Source organism: Argiope bruennichi, chromosome 6, assembly GCF_947563725.1.
Source record: "Argiope bruennichi chromosome 6, qqArgBrue1.1, whole genome shotgun sequence".
NCBI classification, from domain to species: domain Eukaryota; kingdom Metazoa; phylum Arthropoda; class Arachnida; order Araneae; family Araneidae; genus Argiope; species Argiope bruennichi.
In genome coordinates, this window is record NC_079156.1 from 5,611,928 (window position 1) to 5,629,363 (window position 17,436).

A 17,436-nucleotide genomic window follows, 5' to 3' on the forward strand; every position below is an offset into this window, starting at 1 on the left:
TAAATAGGAGAAAGAGGTTAGATTTCGCAAAATCCCACGTTGATTTATCCGAAGAATTTTGGAACACAGTTATTTTTTCCGACGAATCAAAGTTTAACATTTTCGGCAGTGATGGACGACGATATGTGTGGAGGAGGCCAAATACTAAATTGGAAGAGCAACATTTAACTGCTACTGTAAAACATGGTGGAGGCAGAGTCTTAGTTTGGGGCTGTATGGCAGCTAATGGAGTCGGCAACTTGTATTTTATTGATGGTATTATGACAGCACGTACATATATTGACATTTTGCGCCATAACTTAAAAACCAGTGCCCAAAATCTTGGCTTGGGAACATCATTCGTTTTTCAACAAGACAATGACTCTAAGCATACAGCGAATCTCACCAGTGAATGGCTACTCTACATTGCTCCTCGCCAGTTAAAAACCCCACTTCAATCGCCTGACATCTATCCAATTGAAAATTTATGGTACCTGCTGGATCTAGAAATCAGGAAACATACAATTTCAAGTTAAGATGACCTCAAACGTTTACTCTTGCAAGAGGGGCACAAAATTCCCAACAGTACAACAAAGACCTTAGTTTCCTCTATGAGAAATAGATTACAAGCTGTTATAGATGCAGAAGGTATGCATACAAAGTACTAAACATATACTGATTTTGTTTTCGCTCATAATTTTGTCAATTTCATAATTTTGCCAATACTTTTTTCATCATGTAAATTTTGGATTTTCTTGTAGATTTTGACTAAAAAAATATTTAAATGAAAATTTTGTTATATTTGTTTGTCTTTTCTCCTTCTGTAATTGCTATGTTAAAATAAAATTTGTAAAAATACTTTGTTAGAAAATATGATCATTTATAGGCAATTGCCAATACTTCTTTTATCCACTGTATATATTACATTTCATTTACATGTACATTATAGCATGAATGTTTTGAAAAAAAGTTTCTTTTCATTTATCACCTTAATATTTTACTATCAATATCATTATTTTAACAAGCAACGCGCATTAAAATGTTTTAAGCACTGTCAAAATCTATATTTAAAAATATTATTTTTTATAAAGGAAACTTAAATTTACTCTTAATTAAACTCTTTTTAATTCCTTGTTTTTTGAAACACTCTAAATAATTTATCCAACAAAAATCATCTCAATATCTCTATATAGTCCACTTACAGGAAAAGTAATGAAAGCAGCCTGAAAAATGCTGATTAAGTTATAAATTTCAGTTTCTTTTAAAATTCAACTGAACGTATTAATAGAAAATAAAATATCATTAATACACTTACAAATTTATTTCTCTTTCATGTACAATACGAAAAAAATTTCTGATGAAATTAAACATCATGAAACTACATCGAAAAATATTCTAGGGCTCGGCCGGGATTTGAACCCGGGACCTCTCGCACCCAAAGCGAGAATCATACCCCTAGACCACCGAGCCACTGAAAGTCGGATATAAAAAGCACTCAGAAAGGAAGCTTTTGCATCTAATATTTTCTGATGAGGTTTTTTATCATTTTAATATTATTTTTCTGATGAATTTAATCCGATTAGCCTTTCAATACCACAGAATCAATAGTGAGCGCTTTCTATTTTTTAAAAGTCAAATCTAATTATTGTTCTAAGGAATAGTTAGTTTCTTTCCCCTTTTCTTTCTTTTATGAATCGATGTTAACAATAAAAAGAGAAGGAAGAAGATGCATATACACTAGAACTCAAAGGATTGTATTTAGTCACTTTTCCAAATCTAATGTTAGAATATTTGTAAATAAACATCAAACTTTATCAAAAGATGTTTAGTTTAATAAAAATATACAAATTTAAATATTATATATAAATTTTGTCATTCTATGAATAAATTTCATTCAATAAATATTGAACAAATATTTCGTCACATTCTAAATTCACACTAGTCAAGAAAGTAAACCACAAAATAAGAATTGTCGATTGTAGCTACCAAAATATATATAAGGAGAATAACAACGAAAAAAAAAAACTTCCGGGTTCGGCCGGGATTTGAACCCGGGACCTCTCGCACCCTAAGCGAGAATCATACCCCTAGACCACCGAACCTCGTGCTTTTGAGTGTTTGTTAAATAACGCAGCAAGTTTTCATCCTGTAGCGAACCTCTATCGTATGAAGTATGTTATCTGTGTCATTTCTCTCGCATTTCTTTCCTCTAATACTAATGGCGGAAAAACAAAACGTGGTTACACATGGCGCCATCTATTGTCTGGGAGAGAAGTACATGATATAATCGTTTTGAAAACAAAAAAAAAAAAAAAAAAAAAATTATTCTAACTGTGCGCAGTACGGAAAAAATTAGAGTGGTAATGTGGATCAAGTAAAACATAACCATATATCTTTTATTTAAATAAACTTTACAATAAGTCATAAAAACATAGATTTTAGTTTACTTTTTTTGACCTCATACTTACATTTTTAAATCTTATTATATCACTAATACGAATTCATTTTATTTATATTTTTTTAAAAACCTTTGTTTGAATTCCATATTTATCATTGCTTTAATTTGGAATAAAATGTATTTATTTAATAGTAGAAATGTACTTATTATTTTACGAAAAGTATTCAAATCCTTTTAATATGAGATAGGACGTCAAAATAAAATATATATATATAATTAAAATAATTACATTCATTCAAATGAGCAGAAAAAAGGCACACTGAAGTTACAGATATCCCTTTTACCTATGTATTAACTCGTGAATTCAAATGGTTTGTAGAGAACGCGAGATTCATAAGCAAAGGCTCTCCTCCTCGTTCCTCGCTATCCTGCGTGAACGGAGAGACGTGAAATTCTATTTTCCATCTGTTACAATACTAAATTTACATTGAGTTAGTGTTTTTTGATTCGTCATATTTCAGTCTTCAAAGTTACTTTGCTCTGTTTTATGCCACGAATGAACCAGATTGCTTTAGTTTTCAACCGTTTTTGTGTACTTGATTTTGGATTCTTGTTCTCTTCACTCTCTGCAATAATTTTTCACTTTCTGTCTGAAAGATAAACTTGCAATCATAGCGATACGGAGATTAATTTATTTCCTAGATGTATGTGCAATGAAAAAATAATGAATATGAGCATCGTTATATTTTCATTTTGGTTTTGTTTAAACTGATTTCAGTAAATGTTTATTTCGAAACTAAGATAGCATGGAAATATGTGGTGGAAATATCGAGATGCAACGGAGGTCTTTGTTAATAATATTCAGTGCGAATCGAGGAGTTATGCGCCTTTACTCAAAGAACAGAATATGGAACCCTCTCTTTTAATCAATTTGTCTATTTCATTTCACATTTTAAAATATTTTTAATTTAAATCAGCATGTTAATGATTAAGTGAACGAAATAAAGCAGATAGAAGCCAGATCAATTATAGATAGGAAATTATCAATATTATCTTCATAATTTATTATTCATAGGGTTTGCATTTTGTTTTTCTTGTTTGTTAGAGATTTGATCGCTTAGCAAATAGACTAATATTATTTGTAAATCAGTTTCCCTGCAGCTTCCTCAGGCTGAAAATTTGCCCATTTAGTTTCTATATTGGTTATGAATGGCCTATAGTTGAAATATTGCTTGGACGGAATCAGTTCAGGTGATAACAAATGCTGACAAAAGTGACGTTTTTTTTCTTTTTTTTTTTTTTTTTTTCTTTTTCTTTTGAGATGGTTTACGGGATAGGTAACGGCGTATGCATACTTACAGCCAATAAAAGATTTCAAAGTTAAATTGACTCTATATATATATTCCGTCGTCTATCTCCTGAACATAAATCGATTCTGTTAAACGATGAAATGGAAAGTAAATCGCAGATGAACACATTGTCATCAAATTTACAAAACCTTAGAGAAAGTACATGAATTTCTGTCGTGTTGAATGCCCTGGTTCGAAATAGCATTACATTTTTAAAAAAATTTATATAGATGATTTATTCAGGTTTATAATAAAACATTAACTCGTAAGCAATTTATTATTGAATAAAATTACGTGAAAGGAGAAAAAACGCAAGATAAAATTTGTAAGGAATGACTATGTCGGAGGAGTAGGAGGCTTTGTATGTATTTCCTTTCGTTCCTCCATATTCCATATTCTTTTGTGTACGTAGCTCACTTCTGTAAATAACGCATGAAAAATAAACAAATGTGTCTGAGACATCTCGAGTAGCCTTTTCATTTGGAGTAACATGAGATGCAAGCTAGAAGTGAGTCCCCAAAGAAATGAATTATTTATCCCACTTAATAATATTACGGAAATTAAAAAAAATCCGAGAAAAATACTTTAAAACCTTTACCAGGTTTAAGCTGGTAGGGGTTGGTTCTTATTGCAGGAGTTTGCAGAACCTTTGTTGCAGGATATATTTGAGAATCTGCGTGAACACTATGGACACTACGGTGGAACGAAAAAAATCAATTGATTTTTTTTGTAATAGCACGGAAAAGTTGCCTTTTGGTGGAAATAAGATACATTATAAATATAAAAAATATTGGAGTAGGTCTTGAGGTACTGCAAGGACGTTAAAATTTCATAAAATTGAAATTTTAGTTACATTTTAAAGCTTTTTTTACGAAATAATCAACTTTTGATTTTTAATTTGTAATAGCGCCGGAAAGTTACATTTTGGTATAGACAAAATAAATAAAAATGATAAAAAATATTAGAGTACATCTTGAAGTGCCGCAAGGACGTTAAAGTTTCACAAAAGCACACTTATTGCAACCTTTTAAGGATTTTTGAGTGTTTCGATTATGAAATAAAAAGATTTCAATAGGCGTTGTCATATGAATAAAAGGATAAAAAAGTGTCACTATTGCACTTGCTTTTCGCTGAATCGTCGTTATTATTTCTGTCGCCTTTGCTGCCCAGGCGTGTGTTGGAGCTATTGGTTATATTTCATTTCAGTTGATTCGTCCAGATATAATGCCGTGCCCATGATTCCATCAAAGTGTCAGAAGTACAATTTTAATGGCCTTACTTCGTTTTATTTATCTATTCACGTATCCTTCTAATGGAGACCAATCCCTTAATATTAAAGCGCTATTGAAAAATAAATATCCATTTCATCTATGTTTTATCTTTCACGGTACTGAAACTTCCGTCTTTTATTCTTCTTGTGAACTGCACAACTAACAGAATCTTTCTTCTTGAGCTCTCAATTATAGAAGAAAATCACAATGAAAATGGTTTTCATCTCAAGGCAGCAATGTAATCTATGGGTGGAAATGAAACAAAATTTTTAAAAAATGGTCAAAATACAGAATCAATAGGCCCGAATATTGAATAAGTATCATTAAAATATGGAATCAATATCATTTTTAAAAAAAATTAAAATGACATAAAAACAATTTCTCCAAAGTACACATATGCCAAATTTGAAAGTTCTGGCTAAAATGGTCTGCTCTGCAAAGCTTCAACATGCACACGTTCGCGCGGCGCACACACACACGCACCATCATTTTTATCGTAAGTAGGGACAGTCACTTAAATTTACCAACTTTTCTTCATTTATCGAAGTAATCATTTAAACAAATGTGTTCGAACACAATTTAAAGCATCTCTATTACGAATTCTCCTTCACTTCCAACAATCTGTCCACTAGATTCTAAATCGCCGCTCATTTCATTCTTCTTCTTTTAAAAACGTACTCGGTGGGTGCTGGGCAGAGTTCCTACAGTCGGCGGCGTCTCCATGGAAACCGAGCTGAGTTGAGTGATTATCTTTACCCCATTTATATCTGACTGCCAAATTTCGTCGTCATCCGACATAGTGTCGAATAATTATCACCTTATAATTGTCAATTACGGATGGCGATTCCCTGTCATTTAACGAGGAAATCTGAGAACCGGGAATGTGTGAGTCGAGAGGGAATTCTTCCGATGGCACTACTTCGTAATTATGGAACCGGAATTGTTTTTCGAATAAATTGGATTGGGTGGATTAATTTTTTCATGATCGAGGAATATTCGCGGTATTGAAGAGACGACTTCAAAGACCTGTGATATTGTTTTCTTGGAGTGATGGATGCACCTTTAATGGTGCCTTTGTATAAAAAAATAAGTGAATCAAGTTTTAAACAATTTTTCTTTTAAATCTTAAGAAATAATATATTTTATAATTTGTAATAAATGTGTGTGTATGGTTCTTTGCTCTTAAATATGTCCTGAAAAAAAGAAGAAAAATCAGACAATTTTTAGCTGTTTTTTATTTTTTTATTTAGTTTTTATAGCAGCATGAGTCATCATTCACAAAAAGATATTGGTTAACGGAAGAGAGTTGTTTTGTTGATATCAACCACCTCTGTATCTATAATTCTGTTTCTTCTTTCACTAACGCACGGCTTCGTTGTCGTTACAAGCTGTAATTGCGCAAGATACGGATTGGACGTATAAGAAAGCTCGAGAAAATATCAGCGACCCAGCATCAACTAATCCCATTGTTCGTATGTCTTCAGAAAAAGATTTTAAATATTGTACACCACACGAATTTAAATTATATAATTTTTATTCACTTCTTTACAAACATAATAAGCGAACTTTAATTGTAATGAAATTATGTAAGAAAAAAAAGTATTAAATATTATTATATCGCTAGTAAAGTACCATTTTGGTTCAAAATCAGTGCTTATAGCAGTTTGCAATTCACATCTCCATATATTTTAGGTACTTTATCCCAAGATCATACCCAGGCAAAAATCATTAAAAGTTAAATAATAAAATTGTCTGTTGCTTCAATATAAGAAATTTTGCTATCAAAAAAAATAAAATCACGCTTTACTAAAAGGAATTAAAATTAAAGCAAAGCTACTTATTTAGATTTAAAAATAGAAATTTCTAATGGAAAAACTGTGGTCGATATTTACTATGAAAGGGGCAGGTTTGATTTCAAAGTAATTAAAGTGAGTAATGACCATTTTAATTTAAACTGTAAAGTTTACAAACATTTGATTTTCTCACAATTTAACAGGATTAAAAAATTGAAATAACAAATATATTTCTTATATTGAAGCAATAAACAGTCTTACTAAGAACTTTAAATGATTTCCCCCAAAACTATTGCCATATAGAAGTTTTAATAAGAGAGGGTTTATTTATTTTTGAACCTATATTCTATTTTCCCAACTGAAGATATAATTTTCAGTTTATTCTGTTTCATTTGAAGTTCACGGTGGCCTGATGGTAAGGTTCCGTCTTCGTGATCGAAGGGTTCGAGATTCGATACCACCGAAAAACCATCATGCAAGCGGGTCTGGTGAGCGTTCAATCCTTCGAGGGTAAATGACCACCGCCTGGTGTGGCGCGGAAGCTTGGAGAGGAAAGGGTGCAGGCTCAGGTGTTGTCACCGTGGTTCAAAATGACGAAGTCCGTCCCAAAATAGCCATAGTTTTGCTTTAAAATGAGATATTAATATAACTAATTAACAAACTCTTTGGTTTATATTCCAACTTAATAGACAGCGGTGAGATCGTTCACTTTATTTCATATGATGACAAAGCACTTTTACCAAGCAATATAGATGTTTGCAGCTTTAACCGTGGGAAAGTTGAATTTAGATTAGTCTAATTGCCTGCAGTAATAAGTTCAGTTTTCTTCATAAAAATCATTTCGAGTATATTTAACTTCAACTGATATGTCCTTTACTTTTATATATTATTGGTGTTTTTGGTTTTAAAGTTTAATAATTGTTTTAGAAAAATTTAGTTTTATTCAATTTTATTGAGAATTTTAAAGAAATATTTTGTTTTCTATTGTCTAATTTTAATAACATTGTTTATTAATATTAATTCTTATCTTTAAAAAAAAGAACCTCAATTTTTTTTGGAGTTTTCGGGTCACGGGAGGTCAATATTTGGACGAAAGTCAGATTCCTCACAGAAAAAAAACCCCTTGTTTGAATTCTTGCTTAAGAGTGACCCTTGATAAAGACTTCTGACCGAATTCATTCTTTCCTTCTTTTTTATTCCATTTTATTCGCTTTTGTAAGTTAAACTTAATATTTTTCTAATTTCTCAGTTATGTGTCATTCAATTTTTAGTTGTTAGATTCTACTTAAATGTTTCGAATTTCAATTTTAGTTACCGTAAACTAAAACAAAAATTAATTTTAAGAACTTAAGTAATAGTCTTTCAGATAAAACGAAAAAAAAAAAAAAAAAAAATAGATGCTTTCATTCAGAACAGGAAACTTCAAATTTTTCCTACAAATTTATGTATACAATTTCAAAATTTAAAGTATCGAATATTCAAACATTAATCGAAAAACTTTATTTTGTAATGCAAGGCGTATTACTAAGAATAAAAGTTGTTTCTATTTTTCCGTTTCACAAATCAGATTGTTGCAATGAGATTTACTAAATTTAGTACAGATATATTTTAGAGGAAGGAATGTATAAGCTTTTATTTTAATTTAAAAAAATAAATTTTATCTTTTTAGTGATAATCTAGAAATATTAAAGTTCAAAAATAAATTATCTGTACCTCAAGTTATCTGAAAATTTAAAAAAAAAAAAAAAAAAAAATCAGTAATTTTATTTTTTTATCAGCCTTTAAATAATCTGTCTTTAATCTATTACATAAAATTCTAGATATCGTATACGTTTTTGAGTCGAGATCTTCCGTTTATATTTATGCATGAACAGGAAAAGCTTTCATATATAAATATAAACATTTATGCCAGAGATTTGATGCATTTTTAGATCTGTATTAGGTTATTTATTGAATATGTATATGAATAATTTATTTGAGTACCGAAAATTCTAAAGCTTTCGATGTATTTCTCTTTTAAATGGAAACTTATCAACAGTTAATTTCTGTTATTTATTTTATTAATCAGCTGAAATATATGCTAGTAGTTAAGTTGTGTATTTTTAAAGTAGAATTTTACAACTTCAGATTTACTTTTAAAGCTTATTGATTTTCATTTTGGATTTATATTTGGAATACTTTGATTATGGATGAATGATTCAGGGAGCTGCTATGACTTCCAAGTATTTTTGATGCATTTAGGCAGCCATTTTTTTTTTTAAAGGAAAAGGTTTGCTAATTTTAAGATAAAAGCATTTCCCTTATGTTTAAGCATCACAATTTAGTTAAAATACTGATGTATTTTCCGACCAAGAATTCTTACCAACAGGTAAGATGTTTAACAAACCTACACTAATCACTTTCTAGCCCTTCTTTCCAAAGAGATGCAGATGATATAATGGAATTTTAAGATCTATAGAAATGCCCTAATACCACCCAAAATGTGTCTTTTGAACTTAAGGAGGTTTAAAATGTGGAAATGCATTAAAATTTCGAATTTTATTTTTTGTATTTATTTTTTGAATTTGTATTTTTTGGTTATTACAATACTTTTTGTTTACTTCATATACAAGAAAGTAAGAACGCTTCAAATATTTTTTTTTTAAATTCATTCATCGCAGGCCATAAATTTCCTGTTTCAGAGAACAAATCCGAACCTTATTTTCAAATACCTGAGGAATCTTTCAACCATATAATTTTTTCGAAGATGAAGCTATTTTTTGGCTTATAAGCAATTGTTGAAATCGATTGAGCACGTTTAGTATCCAGAATAAACAACGAGACTTGGTTGACTTTTCCGGCCCTCTTCTTAATGGGGTCCCTGAGGCATTTCTCGAAGACGCAAAAGAAGATAAAATCTTCGGTGTAAAATGTTTCTGAATCGAATCAAATGCAATTGAAAACTGGTCGGGTTGAAACCCAGAAGAAATAAAGAGGAAAAGACCCCCCCCCCCCCCCCGATGTCCACCGAAAGGGAATTCCGAGAAGCGGACCTTGTAAGTTGTGTTGTAATGAAGGAAACATTCTAATCAGGGAAGTCGAAGAGTGCTTGTTGTAAAGTTCTATTTGAAAAGGAACTGTTAAGTCATCTTTTCGAATATTCTGAAATAACTGTTTTCTTTTCTTTTTTAAAAAATTTAAAGAAGAAACGGTTTTAAAAGGGCCTTCATGCAAATTATTCTAAAATTAAGTGTTTATTGTTAATCTTTTTGACTTTCTGAAAATGAACACATCAAATTTTAAAAAGGCATTTAATATATTACAAAAAACGAACTTTTAAAATAGAAGCATAACTGTATATTTAATAACATTCTGATATTGACAAAATATACTAGTCAGATATATTGATTTATAATAATTTTAAATTTCACAACCACATTTTATATAGTTCGATTCACTGAAAGTCCCTTTGAAAAATGCCATTGAATTTTAATCATTCTAAGCCGCGAAATTGCTTAACATTCCGATCCTGCTGCTGCTGTAAGCAATTAAGAAAAAAGAACGATCAATAAAACGTCAGAATAATAAAAGCGTAGTTTTAAAAAATGTGCAAAAGCGAGCTTTTGACTTTTCCTGAATATTAAAATACTAGATTAAAAGGCTTTTTACAACAATAAAAAAAGACTGTTCGTAATTAAAGCCACGAAAAAAAAATTGCAAAGCTATTTTCTCCATCTTGATTCTTGGAAAGTTTCTAGCTTTTATTCATAGGAAGGGAGAAATTAGAAAAAGAAAGAAAGAAAAAAACTTGCTTCTTGATTTCATAACACTAAATTTCGATTTCACGGTAAACAAAAGAATATTAAGATTGCTAAACATATATTTAATGGATTAAAATTTCTAGAATGCCAGTTTTGCATACATTGTAAGTTGATGCTTTTTTTTTTCAATACTTCTACGGTTTACTCATTTTCGAATAAAAAAAATACCGTTCGTCTCAATTTAAATTCAAAGTATGCGTAAAAGAAGGCAAAGATATCAATAATAGATAAATATTTTTAGAACATTAAAATCTTGAATCATTTTATCATCTTAACAGAAGAATCATTTCTATATTTAAATCACCAAAGATTCACCTTTTTATTATTTAAAAATATTGTATGTTTAGCGTTGCCACACAAATGTCGCTTTATTTCAAAATATGTTCATGTTATTTTCTTTGCCCACTTTCTACGATTATTTAGGAGGAGGAAATTCCAGTTAAAGATAGTATAGCAATTAGAAGTTTTCCATATCCTCTCTCTCTCTCTCTCTCTATATATATATATATATATATATAGTATTTGGAGTTAAAATGAAGGATATAATTGAATCGAATGAATTAGTGTCTCATTTTAAATTTTGAAATGAAACCATTGAAATATTTTTGAATTTCAAACTGATTTAGCTCTCGACAATTCCTGAATTATTTTTTCCTTTTTTGATAGAAACATTGATGTTAAACAGAATTTAATAACTTATTGTGTCACTTAACATTTCTGAAAGCCATTGGACAATTTTTGAATTTCTGACTAATGTAGTACCTGGTATTTTATTTCTCCCTCTTTTTTACGGGAACATTGATGATAAAATGTAAACAAACAGAAAAGAATGTATTCTGAGTCAAATAAAGTTGAACTGTAATTGTAAAAAAGGATACAAGTTCAAAATGAGCATTGTTTTTCTTCCTTCCCTTTTTTTCCTTCGCAGAACTTGTTAAGGTGGATGGATTGAACGTGTCGGAACCAATTTTTGCTTCGGGAAGGGGTTAAATTTTTTATTTATTACATAATGGAGACTAGCAGTGATCCTCTTCCACGTGCAGTCAACGTAGATTGCCCTGATTACAAGAAACTGAACAGCTGATTGAAAATAGAAAGATAATGTTGCTATTAGTATTGAGTATCTATTAGTAGTTCAACTATAACTAAGACTTTCTGCAACTTGTGAGTATTTTTATATTCATTGAATAGCCTTGAAAGAATAATAAAATCTCTACTTTTGGTAAAAAATGTTAGAGAGGTAGTTATGATCACGTAGCATTCAAAACTATTCACGAAGTGAATATTAAATCTTGCAAATGATGTACATTATCGGTTATGCATTTGAGTTTCGCATAATGTCTCTTAGTATGGGGGTATGGATTTTGCAATATCGCTGCTATAATCTTTTCCACATATTTTTTTAGCATTCTATGTGGATTCCCATTTATTTTTTAAGGTACCTTATATAATATTCTTTTATAACCGTCTTCTCTTAACCGAAGATCAGCTCAGCATAATATTGAGAGAAAAAAACTCATTTTGGCAGAATTCGAATCGTTGATGAAAGTCGTTCCATTCCACTGTAGCACAATTCTGAATGAAATGCGATATGCCATGAACATTGGAATGGAATGCTCCCACTGACATGGCTGTCCCTTTCCTGAAAGCCCAGCATGCTCTCACATCTGTTTTATCCGTTTCTCTATATTTTTCTCATGGTTCTTGCCTGTAACTTCCATAGTTACTCTTCCAACTATTTGACTATGTTTACAAAACAAATATTTAGAAATGATTCTAAAAAAATAAAAGTAGAAGTGTGTGTGTGTTAGATCTCTACGGATCAGATTGTTTAATTTCCAGACATATTTTCCAGACTAGGGGGGATATATATATATATATATATATATATATCCCTCTTCCATATTCACTTCGGGGGGAATATTCACTTCAAAGCTACATTTTTTGAAATTTTAATTCATTAAAAATGAAGCGAAATGTCGGCAAAAATTAAAACTGTCGATGTGCCAGTCAGCATTTTTAATGATTTTTACCAGATAGCAAAAATATTTTTCGCTAGCTGTCAAATATTTATTTGTAATAAGAAATATCTTAGAAAATGAAAACGTATTTTCAACTAGTACAATATTTTTGGAGCGAATTTTCATCTACATCTTTATTTTTTCAGCAATTTTGTTTGAAATAAAACAAATAATTTCTTTTTTTCAGTCTCTGTAAGAGAAAGAATGAATAAACAAATAATGCTGCCCGTCTTTTCATAGACGAGCGGTTGACTCGCTTGCGGTGGCCGAGAAGTAAGATCTTGGCTTTGAGGCAAAACACTTTAAGTTCGAAACCTGATTCCGCTAAAGATCTGTTCCGTTTGCGATTTTTGTGCGCGTCGATGACAACTTCGTGGTCCAGAGCAGTCTTCTTTGTGAGGCGCGGAAGCTTGGGAATATGATACCAGCTCAAGCGGTGTCTCTGATGCCTGTCCAGTTTACTGACAAATTGTTGGTAAACTGGCGTCTGCAGGCGGACAGGTCGTATATGAACACGGTTTTTGATGTCCTCATCTGTCTGAGGTTAAAATTGGATGTCAGTTGATTCTGTTTTCCAAAGACAAGTCGCTTTCTCCTATCTAAAGATTCGTCCGGGCTGCAAACAATGAATACGTGTATATTCTTGTTGAATATAAACCACCCTCACTGTGTTTCGTTGATTGATACCGCTTTCAGACTTATTATCCAAAATTAAATCACTTTTAGAATTAACTATTTGATACAAAAATGATTTTAAATACATGAAAATCCCCAATCCTTTGTGGATTCTTAGTAGATTGATTGTCGGTGCTGCCAAGCATTTTCAATTTTTATTTCTCATCAGAAAAATTAATTAGGCAAAGACTGCCCTTTTAGTAAGTAAATGTAAACGAGAATAATTGGTATGACGCCATATTTAAATTTTCTTTGACAACATTTAATTGACATAGGACGAAACATAACATACAAGAACACTATAACAAAATTTAGTACGAGAACATCATAGAGCTCCGAACATCCATCTTTTTTTTCTCTCGACACCGTCTCTCCCGCGGTTCTACTCCTCCACACTCTTCCCTTCAGTTCGTTTTCTGATTCTAATCATCAGCAGCGCCCTCACATTCATACTACATCGCCTTTCTGAAACAGAAGTTTTCTTAGTAAGAGCAAAGAAAACTACACAGAAAAATCGTTGTCTTTTTTTTTTTTTTTTCACTTTCTCGCACATGAAGCATAAAACTCTCTAAATAAAATAAAATAATAATAATAATAATAAAAAACTAAAAACACATTTTTAGAATTGTGTCTGACTCTCTGTTTGTAAGTTAAAAAACACTTTGCGCTTAAAGGATTAAATTTAGTTTGTGTTCAAATTTGTAGATTTCTATCAAATGTTGAACGAAATCTATTCCGCCGAAGTTTGTCCGAGAGCACAATAAGGTAAAACGTAAACAGCCAAATGGGTAAAATTTGATACACAGAATTAGCATTTAAAATATAGGTCCATTTCAAATTTTGAACAAATACGACAGCTGAATAAAGTGTTGGTCATCTGTCGGTCTGTGCTTTCATATGATAAGTCTGCAAAGTGATAAGTTTTAAGGACTTTAGTGAAACTTAGTTAAATGAAATTGGGTATGTGATGTTACCAAAATTGTTGCAGTGTGACAAATTTTGAATTCATTATGGTTAGAAAAAATATATTCGTTCCTTTTTTTTTTTTTTTAAATTCTGTAATGAAGCACAGAGCGTTTATGTGAGGGACTCTGAATATAAAATTTTTAGCACTGTTGTTATAAAATAATGTTGGAATAAGTTTTTTTTTCATCTAAGAATTGAAAACTGGAAAGAAGATATTTTTTTACAGGGCTAGAAAATGCAATGTCTAAAAAGGACAAATTTATATCGTTGAATTTTCAAAATTAGGACTTCATTTGAAAATGGAACCTACTTTTACAATATACTAAAGGATTGCTCTTGTGTTTTAATTAAATTGTGCTTTATGTGGCTGCTGCATCTAAAATTTCAAAATTAGCTTATTAAAAACTACGATGGTAACAAACTGATGGAGGGATCGAATCAAATAAAACGATGTTTTAGATGATAAATCATTTGTAAGTTATATTACTGATTACATTTTTGCACTAACAGCTTGAAGCAAGTATTTTAAAATGGTGAATTAACTGCTAAATTTTTTACACTAAAATGAATTGCAAGAAAATGGTATTTTATAATTGAATTTCACCATTTATTGACGTACTAGATATCTGAAATTTTTCATATTTGCATATTCTTACTAAGAATACAATCCTTTGATATTTTCAGAACATAATTCTCAGTTTATCTTTTAATTAAATTAAATTTCATTTTCACAAAAGTTATACCATCTGGCATCTAAGAAAAATTTGGTAACCGGATAATATTTAAAATAATAAATTTTAGATTAAAAAAAATTAAAATCATAATTTAAAAAATTATAGAATTTAAAACATGAATAAAAATGCCTGATTTGCATATTAATATTTTTAATTATTTTTGCCATTACTATTTTACCCATTTAACACAGAACAGACTTAATTACCAAATGAGCACATACAAAAACATTTGACATATATGGAGCTATTTCTTTGTTTCCATTGAAAGGATATCCTGTTTTGGCAAGAACTGATGAAGATCGCTCACTTTTGTAATTATCATACCAACGTAAAATGATTTTAATCGATAATTCTACGAATGGCAGGTCCGGTCCAATATTTCAACTCAATTTATGATGTGATATAATATTTGTTCACTGAATTCTGAATCCGAAGAAAATGTGTATTCATATGGTATTAAGTACATATAGTGCTTTATTGACTTTTGGAAAACAGATTAAATGGCGAAAATTAAATGAAGAGATATTCATGTTTAAAGAGTGCCATTGGGGTTTCAGACTCCATCAGGAACTATCTCGTTGGCAAAATGTTTGATGGGGTTTGAATGTGTGCTTGATTTCAATGTTTGCCTTTTGATATTTAACGATAATTAAATTAATATTAGGAAATATTAATAATTACCTAGCATGGCAGATATTTATAATAATTCGTTAGAAATGTACTTGTTATTGATTTCAAGTGACTTCCTTAAATGACTTTCTTCTTTGTGCTTGCATTCGACGTCTTTGTCGAAACATCTAGCTATACTTGATCACTTTTAGTTTCCGTTTCAATGCAGTGTGAGTATAGAAAACATGCTCCAATCGTCGAAGCTCATTTCATTTTGAAATAGGATGAGATTTCTTTCTTCACTTTTTTAAAAATTTGAAGTGAAATAAAATGGAGAATTGAATGCTTTCATTTGATAATGGTTGATATTTTATTCTTCACATGTTTATAAAAAAAATCAGTTAATACTGTGAATTCTTCATATAAATGACTGGTATACAAGGGTAATAGACCCATTCCATCACAAATCCAATTTTTAAATAGCCTTTTAATGAGATAGTATTTCGTTAAGTTTATTTATAATACAACGCTGCAACTTGTTCAGCATTCTGTTTAAAATCTTCAAATAATTAGCGAATCCTAAAGACAAACATTTCGTTTAGGAAATGCGTTCAGACATTCATTAAAACAACTCTATAACAAATTCTCGAATGGAACTTAGAGTTGAAGCGGTTCTTCCAACAGACAATAAAATGGGTCTTAATTTCATTATCACTTATTTAAAAATTGGTTCAAGCAGTCATTCGTCAAAGTGAACCTTTCAGTTAGTTACATTTCTTCTTTCCCATTCGGTGGAGTCCCCATGGAAACCGAGTTGAGTGGAGTGAACAGTTCAAATGCATTTTTATTCGGCTGCCCGTTTTCGTCGTGTGGTGACGAATAATTATCATCTCGTAATTGTCAATTATGGGGTGCGATTTCCTGACAGTGAATGAGGAAATCTAGCAAGAGCGGGAAGGTTTCATTCGAAAGTGGAGATTCCATCAAACCTGATGATGGCACCGCTCCATAATGATGGACTTTGAATTGTTTTTCGGATTTTGGATAAAATTAGCAAGAATAGATTAATATTTTTCGTCATTGGGAATCTTGGCTTTAATGAAGACCCATCTTCTTAGATGAAGGCTTCAGCTGCTTCATTTTCCTTGCTACAGCTAAGTTAATAAGGTAGCGAGACATAATTCCTGAATAAATTTCATCTGAGAAATTTTAATAATAAATTTTATCTGAGAAATTTTAATAATAAATTTTATCTGAAAAATTTATATATTTAGTTTTATCTTGGAATTAAATTGTCTCAATGTATTTTTATTTAACAGCCGAAACCTGCCTGTTTAGATATTTTTTAAAGATTATCTATATGGTTAAATAATGTGCGTCCATTCTCCCAGTAAAGTCATGATATGAGATACCAATTTAATTAAAATTACATTTTTAATCTAATATGCAAGTCAATCAGATAAAAAGATTCTTCAAAATACTTACGTTGACTCTAATATTTTAAGCTAAATTATTTTCATTTTAATCCGATGTCACAGTTTTACAAGTGTGAAGTCAACTCATTAAATTGTTTTTGCACAGTTTCTGAATTTCCATTCGTACTAGATGATTAAAACTGTTCCTCCTTAAATAGCAGATTGCCAATTAAAACTTTTAAATGAGAACTTAAAAAAACAATTAGAATTCTCACATTTCGCTTTATATTTTAATAGTATCATTACTATCAAAAAGCTCGTATGGTTTAAAAAATGTTTTTTCCAAAAATAGGATAGCCAAATGTAAAAATCGTCTACAATAGTTTCAAATTTCAAGTTAAAATAAGAAGGGTAATGCTGTTTGAA

The 17,436-nt window shown here is 30.5% G+C and overlaps 2 non-coding genes across 2 annotated transcripts; both read right to left on the minus strand.

Moving 5' to 3' along the window:
• Positions 1-1,377: 1,377 nt before the first annotated feature.
• Positions 1,378-1,449, minus strand: Trnap-ugg (transfer RNA proline (anticodon UGG)). Its single transcript has one exon. It is a non-coding gene; the product is annotated as a tRNA-Pro (tRNA).
• Positions 1,450-2,009: 560 nt separating this feature from the next.
• Trnap-agg (transfer RNA proline (anticodon AGG)) lies at positions 2,010-2,081 on the minus strand. The gene has a single exon. It is a non-coding gene; the product is annotated as a tRNA-Pro (tRNA).
• Positions 2,082-17,436: the final 15,355 nt, after the last annotated feature.